The following is a 14677-nucleotide window of genomic DNA, read 5'->3' as shown; positions in this document are numbered from 1 at the left end:
GAACTCGTGGGCACTCCATGAAATTGCTGAGCGGTCGGGTTAGAACGGCTAAAAGGAAGTACTTCTTCACCCAAAGAGTGATTAACACATGGAATTCACTGCCACAGGAAGTGGTGGCAGCTACAAGCTTGGACGGCTTCAAAAGGGAATTAGATAAGCATATGGAGCAGAGGTCCATCAGTGGCTATTAGCCACAAGGTATAAATAGGGGCTCTGGGGCAAGTGATGCTCTGTCTTCTTGGTGCTTGGGGGGGGCAACAATGGGAGGGCTTCTAATGTCCTGGCCCCACTGGTGGACCTCCTGATGGCACCTGGTGTTTTTGGCCACTATGTGACAGAGTGTTGGACTAGATGGGCCTTTGGCCTGCTCCAACATTGGCGTCTCTTATGTTCTTATGTTCCTCCCACCGGCTGGCTTTGTCCTCAGTTGTAACCCCGACCTGGACGCTGGCGTCACAGCTGCTGGGGTGCTGTGGGGGATCCTCGTCCTCTGGTTCGCAGGAGGGGAGGTAGACGACAATGCGGTAGCGGGGATGGAAGTCCACGGACACGCCAGAGCCATCGTCTGTCAGGTCGCCAGCCTCTTCCCCTAAGCAGCCACCTTCAGGAGGCCCTGGGGTCTGGGGTCTCTCTGTCGCCTGCCCATCACTCTCCCCGCTGGCAACAGAGGCAACCTGGAAGGGAAAGAAAGATGATTTGAAATGAAAAGCTTCAGGCAATTCAGACGGGGTTTTGTCAGGTGATCAACGGCAGGAGTTGCAAAGCCCTCCGTCGCCTCGCTGCAAAATCCGCCAGACGCGAGGCCTTGGCACTGGGGCTGCCCACGCCAGGCAGGGGGATTCCTTGAGATTTCAGAGTCGGAGCCGGGAGAGGGCAGGGTTCAGGGACGGGAGGAGCCTCCGCAGGGCAGAACGCCATCTAGTCCCCCCTCCAAAGCAGCCGCTTCCTTCCGGGGAGCTGATCTGTGTACTCAGCTTAATATATGAAATATATAAAAAGATACATGTATTTAGAGGAAGAAGAAGAAGGAGACTGGATTTATACCCCGCCCTTCCCTTGGAGTCTCAGAGCGGCTCACAATCTCCTTTCCCTTCCCCTCCCCACAACAGACACCCTGTGAGGTGGGTGGGGCTGAGAGAACTCTGACAGAAACTGCTCTTTTTCAAGGACAGCTGTGCCAGAGCTTGTGACTGACCCAAGGTCACATCAGCAGGTGCAAGTGGAGGAGGAGTGGGGAATCAAACCCGGTTCTCCCAGATTAGAGTCCGCGCACTTAACCACTACACTAAACTGGCTCTCAGATTTTAAAATTATATCTAAGGGCCCAGTTACACCTCATGTACAAATAATAACAAATTATAACACACCAGGGCTGATAGATTTGACCTGACGCGTTTCGGCCTGGGTCTTCTTCAGAGGTCAAATACAATGAGGAACATATTGGCTAAAATACAATACAATACAATCATGCAGATACAAGATATAAAATCAATAGGGACCAGAAAAAAACTTGTTCCAAACTGAGACCGCTAGGCACAGAATAAAAGTACAATGAGGCTTCCAACAGTGTAATCACGTGCCAAGTGGTATTTTTCTGGTATAAATTTCTGGTCCAGAAATTGCCTTCCTATGATTGTTTTGCCAAATGTCCACAATAGAATTGTCCTCTTCGGTAGGCAAACAGAGGAGCAGACTCACATGAAGGAATGTTAGTTAATAGATGCCAGTGTTTCCTAATGATATTAGTGACCTGAGCAGACCTTCCATCATAAGTCAATGGAAAAATAATCTTCTTGTCAGACTGACCTTGTCTTATCTTAGGCATCAAGAGTGAGGACCTACTGGTGTTTTTTGCCTTATGAGAAGCCTGATTTACAGTTCTAGAAGAGTAGCCCCTGTCTTTAAACTGGCCCATCAATGTTGTTAGCCTGTTCAACAAAGTTAGAGTGCTGGCTAACTCTTATTGTAGATTTTATACTTTGGCCCCGGTCACACGGGCTGGAAAATGCGGAGGGGGGGAGCGTGGCTGTTTGCCCCGGAGCAAACTAATGCACGGCCGCCAGATCCCACGTCCCGCCGACGTCCTGTGGTTCGGGGGGAGGTGGTGATCAATGTTCCCTCTAAGCTGTGGAGTCTTGTGAGCAACAATCCTACTTGGTGAGCTCCTGGCATTAAAGTTGTGAGCAAGCGATGTGGCTGCTGCATAAATTAGTTGCTCTGGAGCCCTCCTCCCTGAGCCAAGACAAAAATATGTGAGCTGGAGGCTAAAAAACTGTGAGCTAGCTCACACTAACTCAGCTTAGAGGGAACACTGATCACACAACAATCCTGTAGTGCGGCAAAGAAACGGAGCGGCGCAATCTCACCAACGGCATGCGCGATTCTGCGGAGCAACAGAACTTTCGCTTTCCTCTTCATGCGCATGCGCCGTTGGGTGCTTGTGCGCATCCTGTGGAGACTTGGGGGGGAAAACCTGTTTGCGACGGGACATGGGCAGGCGCCGGATGCCACGGACTACCACCAGAAACGCGATCAGACACCAGCCCTTGCCCCGCGGTTTCCGGAAACTAGTACCTCGGAGGTACTAGTTTTTAACTCTGCATCTTCGGTGGGAAGCCTCGGGTTCGCCATGGGAGCTCTACGCTTCCCAGGTGTTGTGGTGTGATTGTGCCCGGAAAATTTGCCTATCATCCGTCTCAGTAGCGTGGCTAATGCTCCATGTGACCACAGCCTTTGAGAAGTTTATAACAAAGCTTTGCTTGCTAGAAGGCTGGTAATCATTGCTAATTGCTCTCTCCTTCCTTTAAAGGGAAAAGCTTAAGCCTAATAGAAGTGATATAATTGTTTGGTTTTTAAGACTTCATGTTACATTAAGTTTTCCTAAGTTCTGTATAGTAATTCTACTCTGCATTTTTAACTATAATAGCAGAAAGATGGGCTTAATGAATTTAATGTTGGCAGTTCTAATTGGAAAGAAACTATTGCCAGTTCTAAGAAAAAGGACAGTTATTATGCATTGTAACAGAAGAAATCCTTGTATGTTTTAGAATTTCATGTTATGTTTAAGACAAGTTATGTCTGCAAAAAGCTACAGCTAAACAATTCTATATTTTGTGTGTTAGCTTAAGGCAACCAAACTGTTTGCTGGAAAAGAGAAATCATTAAGCAGGTGTACAAATGACCAGTAGCTAAACTAAGGCTATGGTCACACGGAGCAGTAGCCACGCTACTGAGACGGATGATAGGCGGATTTTCCGGGCGCGATCACACCGCAACATCTGGGAAGCGTAGAGCTCCCATGGTGAACCCGAGGCTTCCCTCCGAAGATGCACAGTTAAAAACTAGTACCTCCAAGGTACTAGTTTCCGGTAACCGCAGGGCAAGGGCGGGTGTCTGATCTGTTTCCGGTGGCATCCGGCGCCCGCCCATGTTCCCTCGCGAAAAGGTGTGTCCCCCACCCCACCCCGGGGTTCCCTTCCCAGCAGCGCCGTTCTCTTCTAGCGCAATTCAGATGAAGAGGAAAGAAGAGCAGACGAGTCGTTGTGGGGGAGGGGGAGAGAGAGCTTTGCACCAGCCAGCCCACCCCCCGGCACCTTCCTGGGATGAGCAACGTTGGCATCACCTCCTGGGCAAGGCACGAGTGCTGGGGGCAAGGGGGGGCTGACAACGGTGCGGGGACTCAAGGGAAAGGCCATGGAGCAGGCAGGGGGTTCCTGGGTGGGGGTGGGGTACGACATGCAAAAAGGGGTTTTTTTTCAAGTCTCCGTGGATGTGCACAAGCACCCAATGGCGCATGCGCACACTTCAGTTTAAAACCAAAACACAGCCCTGTTTGCCGCACCGCTTCTTTGCCGCATCGTGTGATCGCGTCGTGAACTGGCTATGATACTGTTGTTTCCAACTCAAGAGGGGCCTTCGAATCGCGCTTGGCTGGGCTCTCCATGGTGGTGAGAGCAAACCTGCCCAGCGACTCTCTTGGGTTGTGGACCCACAGATCCGCAACCCACGGTAGTAGACCCGCGGATGCCACAACATGCAGGGTCTTGAGAATCAACCCACGTTCGTGTTCTTTTGAATAAAAAAAGTTTTATTATTAATACAAGTGAAACACCAGTAATTACAAGGAGGTATAATGGTACTAATCAAACCTTAATAGTTAGTAGAACACATGATACTCAGAACAATAAATGCTAAATAATAAAAAATATTAAACAAGCCTTACGATAAATAGTATAAGCAATGAGAATAATGAGCAGAGAGAAGTAATAAGAAGTCCTCATGCACAGAAGACAAGAGCCTTTCTCCGACTGGGGCTGGACTGGTTTCGGGTCTCGGATGGGGAGACCGGCTGAATACATGGTGGACCCACTGCAGCAGATTGGTTACAGCCCACCGGGAGGTTGTGGGTGCTGATGGGCAGCTGGTCGCCGGGGTCTCTTGCGCTCCACCCTTCCCCACCATCTGGCCCTGCGTGAAAAAGAGAGGAGGGTCCCAACTGCCTTGACTTCTAACGGAGGGATTCTGGCAATCGTACTTCTACGAAGGATATCTGGGGTCTCTCGCCAAGCTGCCTGGTTCCCCAGACAGGGTGGGGGGAGGGAGGCGGCCTGGTGGCTGTTCCAGTGTCCGGCCACACCGCCGATGGTATGGTGGGAGGGCCTTGGGGAGTGTAGCCAGTGGAGACCAATCACCCATCTATACAGGCGGGAGGGAGGGAGATGGGCAGCCAATCAGCATCCTGCTCAGCCAGGCGGGGACGTGGGAGGAGGGGAGGCTGAGAATGTCCTCAGGCTACTCTGCTCCTTAGACAACCAGGTTATTCTGGGGACAGGCCGAGTCGGTTACTCCCAGACTCCTCAGATCTGTTTGGATCTCCTGCCCATTTCCACATCTGGGACGGGCTGTGGCTCAGAAGTTGCATTGAGGGGCCTGTGAGGCAGTTTCTGTCACACCGCAATGTGAGCAAGAAGCTGCACGCAGGGGTGGGGCGATGCGGACTGGAGTCGTCTCTCTTCTCAAGGAGCAGGGGCCTCATTTGGGGCTCTGGGCAAAGGAGGGCTGGCTTTGCCCGTTGCTGTGCCCGGGGAAGTCGTCTCCCGAATTCCCTGCAAATCACACCTTGATGCTCCCACTCTGCGGCCTCTGGGATTCCAAAGGCAGTCCCTGCTTATTGACACAGAGGCATTAATCTGCAGTTCTACAATATTCATTCATCCAGGCCAAAAAGATTCAGTCTTGTACATTCGCATTGATCAGCTCATCCATTTTAGGGATGTTTTCAAACAAATCTCTACACAACAACAAGAATATCTTTGACATGGCAGCTGACGTCCTCCAGACTTCATATACCCCACACAAAACACACAGGCTAGTACCATTGGGCCTTTTGAGGGGTGGTTTTTGCTAGAGGCTAGATTTGCAACCCAGCATGGGTCCTTTCTGCTGGAAGGCAGTGCTGGCAGAAGAACAAGCCTACTGAATTTGACAGATTTGTGGAATTGGGAGCTCCCTCGAGCGCTGCATAGAACTCCTCCATCTGGGAGCAGTCTATCTCTCAATAACTGGAGTTGGGCACAAGCAATAAGAGAAGGCTGACATTACTGTGCCCTGCTCCAGAGCTTCCCTGAGAGATCTGACAGGTTTCTTTCGGAATTCAGGAAAGGTTCAGAGTGATGGGACTCGGAGGCACATTACCTTCCTCCTTCCGCTATTCCTGCATTTTGAGTCCCACAGTCCCCATTTCTCAGACCTTCCAGAACCTGCCTGTTTGGCATGATGGGGTTGAGACGTACCCTGCTGTTTGTTCCTGAAGCCTTCTCCGGGCTGGGCGGCAGTAACCCTTGGTCAGGGCTGGTCTCTTCCGTGCTGGGGTCGGCCTCCACTGTTTCCTTCCACTGGCTGGCTTTGTCCTCAGATGTAACCCCAACCTGGACGCTGGCGTCACAGCTGCCGGGGTGCTGTGGAAGATCGTCGTCCTCAGGCTGGCATGGGGGGAGATAGCTGGCTGTGTGGTAGCAGGGGTAGAAGGCCACGGAAGCGGCAGAGTCCTGCAGGAGGCCTCCATTGTCTGTGAGGTTGCCAGTCTCTTTGGCTAAGGAGCCACCTTCAGGAGACCCTGGCCCTGAGGTCTGGGGGCTCTCTGTCGCCTGCCCGTCACTGTCCTGACTGTAAACAGAGGCAACCTGGAAGGGAAAGAAAGGTGATTTGAAGACTGGGTTTTGTCAGGTAATCAACAGCAGGAGTTGCAAAGCCCTCCATCGCCTCACTGCAAAATCGCCCAGACACAAGGCGTTGGCACTGGGGTTGCCCGCTCCAGATATTCCTTGAGATTTCAGAGTCGGAGCCAGGGGAGGGCAGGGTTTGGGGACGGGAGGAGCCTCCGCAGGGCAGAACGCCATTGAGTCTACCCTCCAAAGCAGCCGTTTCCTCCAGGGGAGCTGATCTGTGTACTCAGGAGCTCGGGTGGGGATTCCAGGAAATCTCCAGACCTCACCTGGAGGTTGGCAATCCTATTTGGCACAGGGGTTACGCATCGGGATGCGCCACTGACTTTTGTCCCTGCCATTAGCTCATTCCGTGTCTATGGACAAAATATTCAGCCATGTTCTATCGTCTCTAGTCTAGCCTGTACATGGTGGAAGTTTGCTTCTCATTGTGGTAAGAAATTATAGAAATATGGAAGGTTTGGGTTTAAAATGAACCAAATAGTTTATGAAATCCATATATATCTGTCTCTGCCCTTGCTAGCAAACAGGCTTGACCTTTTTTCAGTGAAGATGTAACACATTCCATTCCCAGGAAATTCCCAGGAAAACTCCACAGATGTGAGACTTGCCAATAACCCCAATTTCCTAGGCAATAAAATGTGTGGCCATTTGGGAAGTTGGCAGACTTCAAAGGACAGTTTATTTCCCATGATTGGGGAACACCTGGAAGAAAACAATGACACTGTATTGATCCTGTAAAATGTGTACACTGTTGTGTAAGACCAAGGAAAGGAGGAAAATTTCCTGCAAGAGAATTTCAACTTCTAAATTGTTAATTTACAACTGTAAGGGACCTCTTTGAACATTTGGCATAAATACTGGTAAAATGCAACAGATCGTCGTTGACTCTTGAAGGATCAGGAGAGAGGCTCATTTCTCCTGAGAATTTGGAATCAACCCGAAAGGCCTCTCGTTCGCTGCATGCCTTGGGTGGGGGGAAACTTTGTTTGCATGTTCATTTTTCTGTATGTGTTTACAATTTATATTTCTTGCAATAGAAGTGTACTGTGTGGGCAAGCTGACACAGCGTCTTGCTGTTCACCTTGTCAGGTAATCTCTGAATACTGAGCCTTTTAAATAAAAAAAAGATATATAAGAAGAGAGACCTTTGCTTGAAGTGTCTCTGGCCAGCGCTCAGCGTTTCCAAACTTGCACCTTCCGCCTTTGGTAAGGAGGCATCACTCAGGGGAACACGAACCGAGGGGAAAGTGTGGGTGACACGGGTAAACATACATCCACAGACACATGCAGCCACACACATTTTTCTTACAACACTCATATGGAGGACAGTAGGCTTCTTCACAAAGAAACAAGAATCCATATTTCACTTCCTTTATTCCTGATCTAGTTCATTTACAGCAGGGGTCCCTGGGCCTCACACGCTCCGTGCAGAAAGTCTAACCCTGGCATCGTTGGGATCCCCGGAGCTGGGGAGGAGCCTTCTCGGCCCAAGTCCCAGGAGAGCTCCTACCCATCCAAGGAGACTGTTAGGACCCACAGCCAAACAACGAAGTACACGCTTCCAGGAAGGTTTAACTTGTATTGAAAAGCCATAGATGCAATAACATGAACACTGTTAGGAATGGCGGACTACCTGTGCGCATAATGGGATATAGGGCATTCATACGCGCCCCCCCAGCAATAACCAATTAGGTGGGCTCCCGTGCATGGGAGACTGCAAGACTCTCTAATGGTTGCGAAGCTGGGAACGGAGAAGCTCCCACGGATGATAGACACCACAATCTCCTCCAGCAAACTTTACAGATAAGCGTTGCAGCTTTGAAGCAAATAAGCGCATGGGAAGGAATGCAAAGCAATTATAAAACAGTTCCACACTCATGGCAGCTTGCTGACAGAGACAAGAAGACTACAGGAACAGACACTCGGATGCTGCATCAGGCAGCTTCCTAGGAAAATGGGCGTCTTCCTGGCAGTTGGTGTCTCCTTCACTCTCTGGACATGGACCTCTACTTGATTCTTCTCTCATGCCTCCAACCTCTGAACCGATCAGTGCCCCTGGTTATCTGCCCAGCTTCTGTCTTTCCTTGCAAGACTCACCTCCTTTGCTGTATTTTCCAGGTTTTCTTCCTGTCTCTGCCTTGGCAAAGGAGAAAACTCCTCCTGGGTTTCGCACTCAAAAGGCCTTTCCGCAGCACCTTCTCGCACACTCTCCTGATGGGTCTCTACTTCCTCACCCACATTCTGCTGCTGCTGCTGCAAAACCAAAATGCCCAGAGAAGGTTTAATTCAAGACCTTTCTCAGAATCTTCACTGTTGGCTTCTTCTTCACAAGAATGCATATTTCATTTCATTTCATTTATTTGTTTTACCTAGTCCATTTACACCCTCCCTTTGTCTCCGAGGAGGACCCAAAGTGAGCATGGAGGTCAGATGTCAAGATGGCCACTGGCTTACAAGGCATGTCAAAAGAACCCCAAATAGGGGAGAGAAATTTACCGCCTTGGAGCTACTAGTGATTTCTGTGGCTGGAAGGTAGGGTTCTCAACCTCCAGATGGGGCCTGGGGATCTCCCGCTTTTACAACTGATCTCCAGCTGACAGAGATCAGCTTCCCCTGGAGAAAATGGCTGCTTTGAAAGGTGGACTCTATGGCATTCTACCATACTGAGGCCCCCTCCTCTCACCAAACCCCGCCCTCTCCTGGCCCCACCCCCAAAGTCTCCAGGTATTTTCCACCCCAGACCTAGCAACCCTACTGGAAGGCCCACCGGGAGACCGTCTCCTAACCATTCCTCCCCATTCTCTTCCCTGTCTGGTCCCCCCAGGTGTCCAGATCTGGGAGGAAGAGCCCTTGAAGTGCCAGGCCAAGGGCCCCAGGGGTGGCCGGAAACAGGCCTGATGGAGAGGGCCGGCTGCCCCCTTCCCGCTTCTTCCCTCCCCACGCCCTGTACTACTCCTCGTGCCTCTCCAGCACCTGGTGCTCCTTGGAAGATATCCTCAGAATCACCAGCGTAAATGCAGGAACACGGATGAAGAGCAGAAAGAGAAAAGCCCTCTTGTGAACTGCCTCGTGATGAAGAAAGGGCCACTGGTGGCATTTTTTAAAAATCTGGGTCCGACTACCAGTTACACTTAAAGGGCACCAGATGGGTAGCTCTTTTACTGCACCATTAATTGATTGTAACATATCTAATATGATCTGCAGTAGAACATCAGATCAGTAGAACATGGCTACTCTCCAAAGATGTAATTAATTTATAAGAGAAGATCTAATGATGTCACTGATTTATAAGAATATTTTACAACCCAAGGCAGAACCATTTGGGATTGGGTCCCTTTGGCCAGCTGAATCTCTCTGGCCTTCCTCCTATGCCAATTGCATTTCTGTGCATACCTCCCCCCCCCCCCCCCCCAGCCTCTTAACCTGGAGAAAGAGAGTCAAAATCTTCCTTACCATTTTCTCAGCCATTATTCTGCTGGCTGCTCTGAAGGATTTGTTGAACAAAATATAGATTTTCCCAGCAGGTGGATGTTAGTCTCAGTCGACCCTTGAGCCTGGACTGGCCACCCAACTGACCTGGGCAGGCCAGGTTTCGAGTCGACATCACAATGAGTTCTGGATTTGTTCACCGGTGAAGAATCGATCCCGACTGGTCTTGCTTTGCTAACCCACAAAACTGGAAGAAAACAGATGACAACACCTAATGCTCGAAGGGAAGCAAACTGTTGTTAAAGATGGTTTCATGCTTTTGGCAACTCATTAAATCAGTTTCAGTCACTCTGTGGTTGATGGAGAGCCACATTTACCATCAAGAAAAAGAGCCAACGGCTGACTGTATGCCGTGTACCAGCCCAGACATGTGCATATCCAGCAATATAACTATTGATGTAACTATTAATTTTAAATATATAATGATACCCTTTTCACTTCCCCAAGTTCCTCTGAGCATACAAGGCTGTCACTCATGAGAGCATCAGAAACTTCTGTGGCCTGTGTGTGTCTCTGGAGTGCGGAGAGGGGCTTCCCTGTCTGTGGGGCTGCGAAGGCCGGCTTGGGAAATTCCTGGGGTTTGGGGGGTGGCGACTGCAGGGGGGCTGAGTTTGGGGAGGGGAGGGACCTCCGAGGGGTATCATGCCATCGACTCCACCCTCCGAACCCCCCCCGAAAACCATCGCTCCGGGGGGGGGGGGGGGGGACTGATCTGTGTGGTCTGGAGATCAGTCGTCATTCCAGGAGATCTCCAGGTGAGGGATGCCAGCCTCCAGGTGGATCCTGGGGATCTCTGAGGATTACAGCTCCTCTCCAGACTGCAGAGGTCAGCAGCCCTGGAGGAAACGGATGGATCGGAGGGTGGAACCTGTGGCACTCTACCCCGCTGAGGTCTCTGTCCTCCTCCTCCTCAGGTCTCCAGGCCGGAGGGAAGAGAGAGGGAGTTCTGAGGGGAAGAGAAGCCACCTGGGTCCCAGGGGGGCAGAGAACGGAGGGGCCCGAGATGGAGCCTCAAAGGAGCTTCAGCCTCTGGAGACCTGTGAGGCAACCGAGGAGACCGAGGAGAGGCCCTGAGCTGCGAGAAAAGGCCATTGGGGGAGGCCCATCACCTGACACCATGAAGGTGACCTCTGCTGTGGCTCCAGTTGTCCTACTGGACACAGTCCTTGTTGCCCCCACCTCAAATAGGATATGGTGACTCTGGAAAAGGCAAACCCCGAATGCCTGCAGGGTGAGCGTCCTTCCTTAGGAGCCAAGGGAACTGCAGCATGGACAAGTGGCCAGAGGGGACTTTTCTTCCTCTTCCATTGTATCAAAGCTCAAGGGATCTCAAAGCCTGAGAGCCAGGGTGGTGTCGTGGTGAAGAGTGCTGGACAAGATCTGGAAGTGACCCAGTTTTGAATCACTTCTTCTGCCCTGGAAGCTCACTGGGTGACCTTGGGCCAGTCGTACCTCTTTCTCAGCCTAACCTACCTCACAGGATTGTTGTGAAGATAAAAGGGAGGAGAGGAGAGGGATGTGAACTGCTTTGAGTCCACCACCAGGGAGAAAGGCATGGGATAAATAAAATATGTAAAAGCTAATGATAGATTGAGGAGAGACAAAAATAACCCCTTGTTCATGTGGCATAAAACATTAAATTTGCCGCCACAAGACATGAAAAGGGTTGCTAGTTCAAAGTATGTTAGGAAAGAAGTTAATGGAGGAGGAATCTCTATGGCAGTAGCTGTGATGCTTCAGTGGAACCTCCATTCTCTTTTTTTAATATAAATAATTTTACTAGTTATACATAGAAAGAGGGAAATGGGAAAGGAGAGGAAAAGATACAGAAAACTGTTTTAAAAAAGTCCAATTTAACATTCTGCATGCAAATCTCAGGAAAGCTTATAACCATCATTCTTATTGTTCTTCATTTAATCTTAATTTCTCAGTACGTGTCTTAACAAGTCATAAAAGGCCCTCCATGGTCCCATAAATTTTAATATATTTGTCAATCTGTCCATTTCGGCACAATCCATGATCTTCGTTATTAACTCATAAAGCGTTGGGATTTTCAACATCCTCCATGTCGTTGCAAATAAAATTCTGGCTGCTGTTATAACGTGTAAAATAAAGTATCTATGGTTCTTATCTTAGTCATCTGGTAAACAGTTTAAGAGAAATATCTCTGATTTAAAAGGTATTCTAACATCCAACACTGACTGTGACGTCCTTGCTTATTGGGGAGACGGTTTTACCTTTATAACACTCTCCGTGTACCTAAACTTGGCAGATTTCTGCTGCCACCAGGAATTCAAAATTCCAAATCTCTCTCTTTTGGTAGAATGACCTTGGGTCTGGGCACTTCAGAGGACTATGTGGCCCTGAGGAAGGACTATTCTGATTTCTGGGATATGTTTAAACAAAAGATGATTCATTTAATAAAGAATGAAATAGGTTTCTGGTTATTTTGAACTGTTGCTGATGAAAGGAACTTGTAAATATAACTGCCAAAGCTTGGTGTCACAAACAGTCTCTCAAACTCCCAAAACTCCACTCTGATAGGCGTAGACACTCAGTCTAATCTCTCACTCTCTCATCTATGTAGCCACACAGGCTGAACTCTTTGTCTTATTCACACAGAATAGACTCAAAACTCATTATCACACAGACCCCCGCAGGGTCCTCTGATGCCCCTCACCACCACAACCTTTCTGACTATGGGCTTGCCACCAACACCTCTTCCTTTGAGGCACAACAGCCCTCTACATACAACATCACATACTTCCTGTCAGAAGAGCCAACACTTCATTTTCAATAAGGGCCTTAAAGTCATCAAACCACATGATCAAAGTCGTCATCAAGCCACACAATCAAAACCTCACTGAGAAAGCAGAGACCCAAAATATGATGAGCTTGTAGTAGCCGTTCTGTTGCTGTGGCAGGCCCTCCCAGTGCTCTCTTCTGCCTCCCTCCTCGTTCCATCAGCTGCAATCCTTCCCTCTCCCCAAAACTGTGTTTTTCAATTTGTTTCTTCTCTGGTTGGAACATCACCATAACATGATGGTATCATCTTTTATATTGGATATGAGATTCTGGTTTTGGTTTTGCTCTGTTTTGGTTCATTGCTGGTATTTGCCTTCCCTGTGCCCCTAGTGACTGCAGTCAGAACTGCAATTTAAAAAATTCAAATACTTTCGGTGAATACGGTAGGAAGCCGACTTCAGGGGCCCTCCAGTTGACTTGCCCCTCCCCAAAATTTTGCCCCCACAATTGGTGGCCATGCAAGTCCTAGCGGATTCCCTACTATGGAAGTGGGCCTGGCCGAGAAGTTGGCAAAACACAACTGGGGCATAGAGATTTCTGGAGGTGGAGGGAAAGCTGAAGACAGAAGGGTGGATAAATGTAGGTTTGCTCTTGGGTTGAGAAGAGAGAAGAAAGAAAGGAAAGGGGAGAGGCTATGAGGGCTTTCAGGAAAGGGGAAGGTGAAATAGTAGGGGAGGAGAAATGCGATGCCTCCCACAAGTCCTTGTGGGACTCGCTTATCAATATGTATGTAATTCTCAACATGACACGTTTGTGGACTCTTACATTCAGAAACTGGGGGCATTCTCTTACATTCAGAAACAGGACATATGTTTCCACAAACCTCAAAAAAACAAACAAACCAGGTTTGCAGAAAAATCTGAAATCTAAAGAAAAAATACACTGGAAGGTCCCCACACCCCAAAATAATAGAAGTGGCACTTGTATGTGGGGTCTGAACAGAAAATCCTGCGAGGCACACCCGGGGTCAAAGTTCAGACTTCCCAGGTCATAATTTGTGTTCCCACAGAGAGATTCTCTCGCCGGGATATTGGCTTGACAATGTGCACAGGGTTTTTCTGATTCTGCATAAGACTGCAAAATTACTCTAAGACAGAGCACAAGCTTTGCAACATTCAAGGATAAATCTTGCCTATGAGAAAGGAACATTCTGTGAAATACACTGTGCTGTTTAGCTTACAAAGTCTTTTGCTCTGTTGTAACGAATTTCACTGTGCCTTGTGAGAGCTGCTTGATTCTAATAAAAACGCTGCTGTGACACAGCCTGTCAGATGAACAGGGAGCTTGGTACAGAGAGACAGACAGAGCTGATGAGCAGCTTCAAGAAATCTCTTGTGTGGTGTCATGATTTGAACCCCAGCAAAAGTCAACACTTGTAGGTTTTAAGGAACAAATCCCATCCCTGTGGCTATTGTTGCTGTAGCCAGGTAACCACACCAATGTCTCCAGCCTTCAGACTTTGGTTTCTGTCAGTAAAAAGAAGGAGGGAGGGACAAGGGCATTCCCAGGGCTGGTTTGGCCTTTGAGTGACGACTCCCTGGGGCCAGGCTGCCACCCATCACCATGCAACTTGCTACACCCTGCATGACTTACCTAGGTTTGGCTTCTTGCTACTGTAAAACAACAGCCACTGCACAAAAGCCAGTGCAGAGTAGTGATTAGAGTTCCATACTAGGATCTGGTTTGAATCCCCACTCTGCCTTGGAACCTCACTCTCTACTTAACCTAACTCGCAGGGCTGTTGCAAGGATAAAATGACGGAGAGGAGAATGATGTAAGCTGGTTTATATCACCTTTGTGGAGGAAGGCAAGGTATAAAGCCAGTTTGGTGTAGTGGTTAAGTGTGCGGACTCTAATCTGGGAGAACCGGGTTTGATTCCCCACTCCTCCACTTGCACCTGCTGATGTGACCTTGGGTCAGTCACAAGCTCTGGCACAGCTGTCCTTGAAAAAGAGCAGTTTGTGTCAGAGCTCTCTCAGCCCCACCCACCTCACAGGGTGTCTGTTGTGGGGAGGGGAAGGGAAAGGAGTTTGGAAGCCGCTCTGAGACTCCAAGTGAAGGGCGGGGTATAAATCCAATCTCTTCTTCTTCTTCTTCTTCTATAAATGAAATAACTAAAAATATAGTTGAAGATAAAAGGGGGCATATAAAGGGC

This window comes from Gekko japonicus, unplaced genomic scaffold, assembly GCF_001447785.1.
Source record: "Gekko japonicus isolate JY-2015 unplaced genomic scaffold, Gekko_japonicus_V1.1 scaffold5894, whole genome shotgun sequence".
In the NCBI taxonomy this organism is placed as follows: Eukaryota; Metazoa; Chordata; class Lepidosauria; order Squamata; family Gekkonidae; genus Gekko; species Gekko japonicus.
This window is presented reverse-complemented; position numbering follows the sequence as displayed.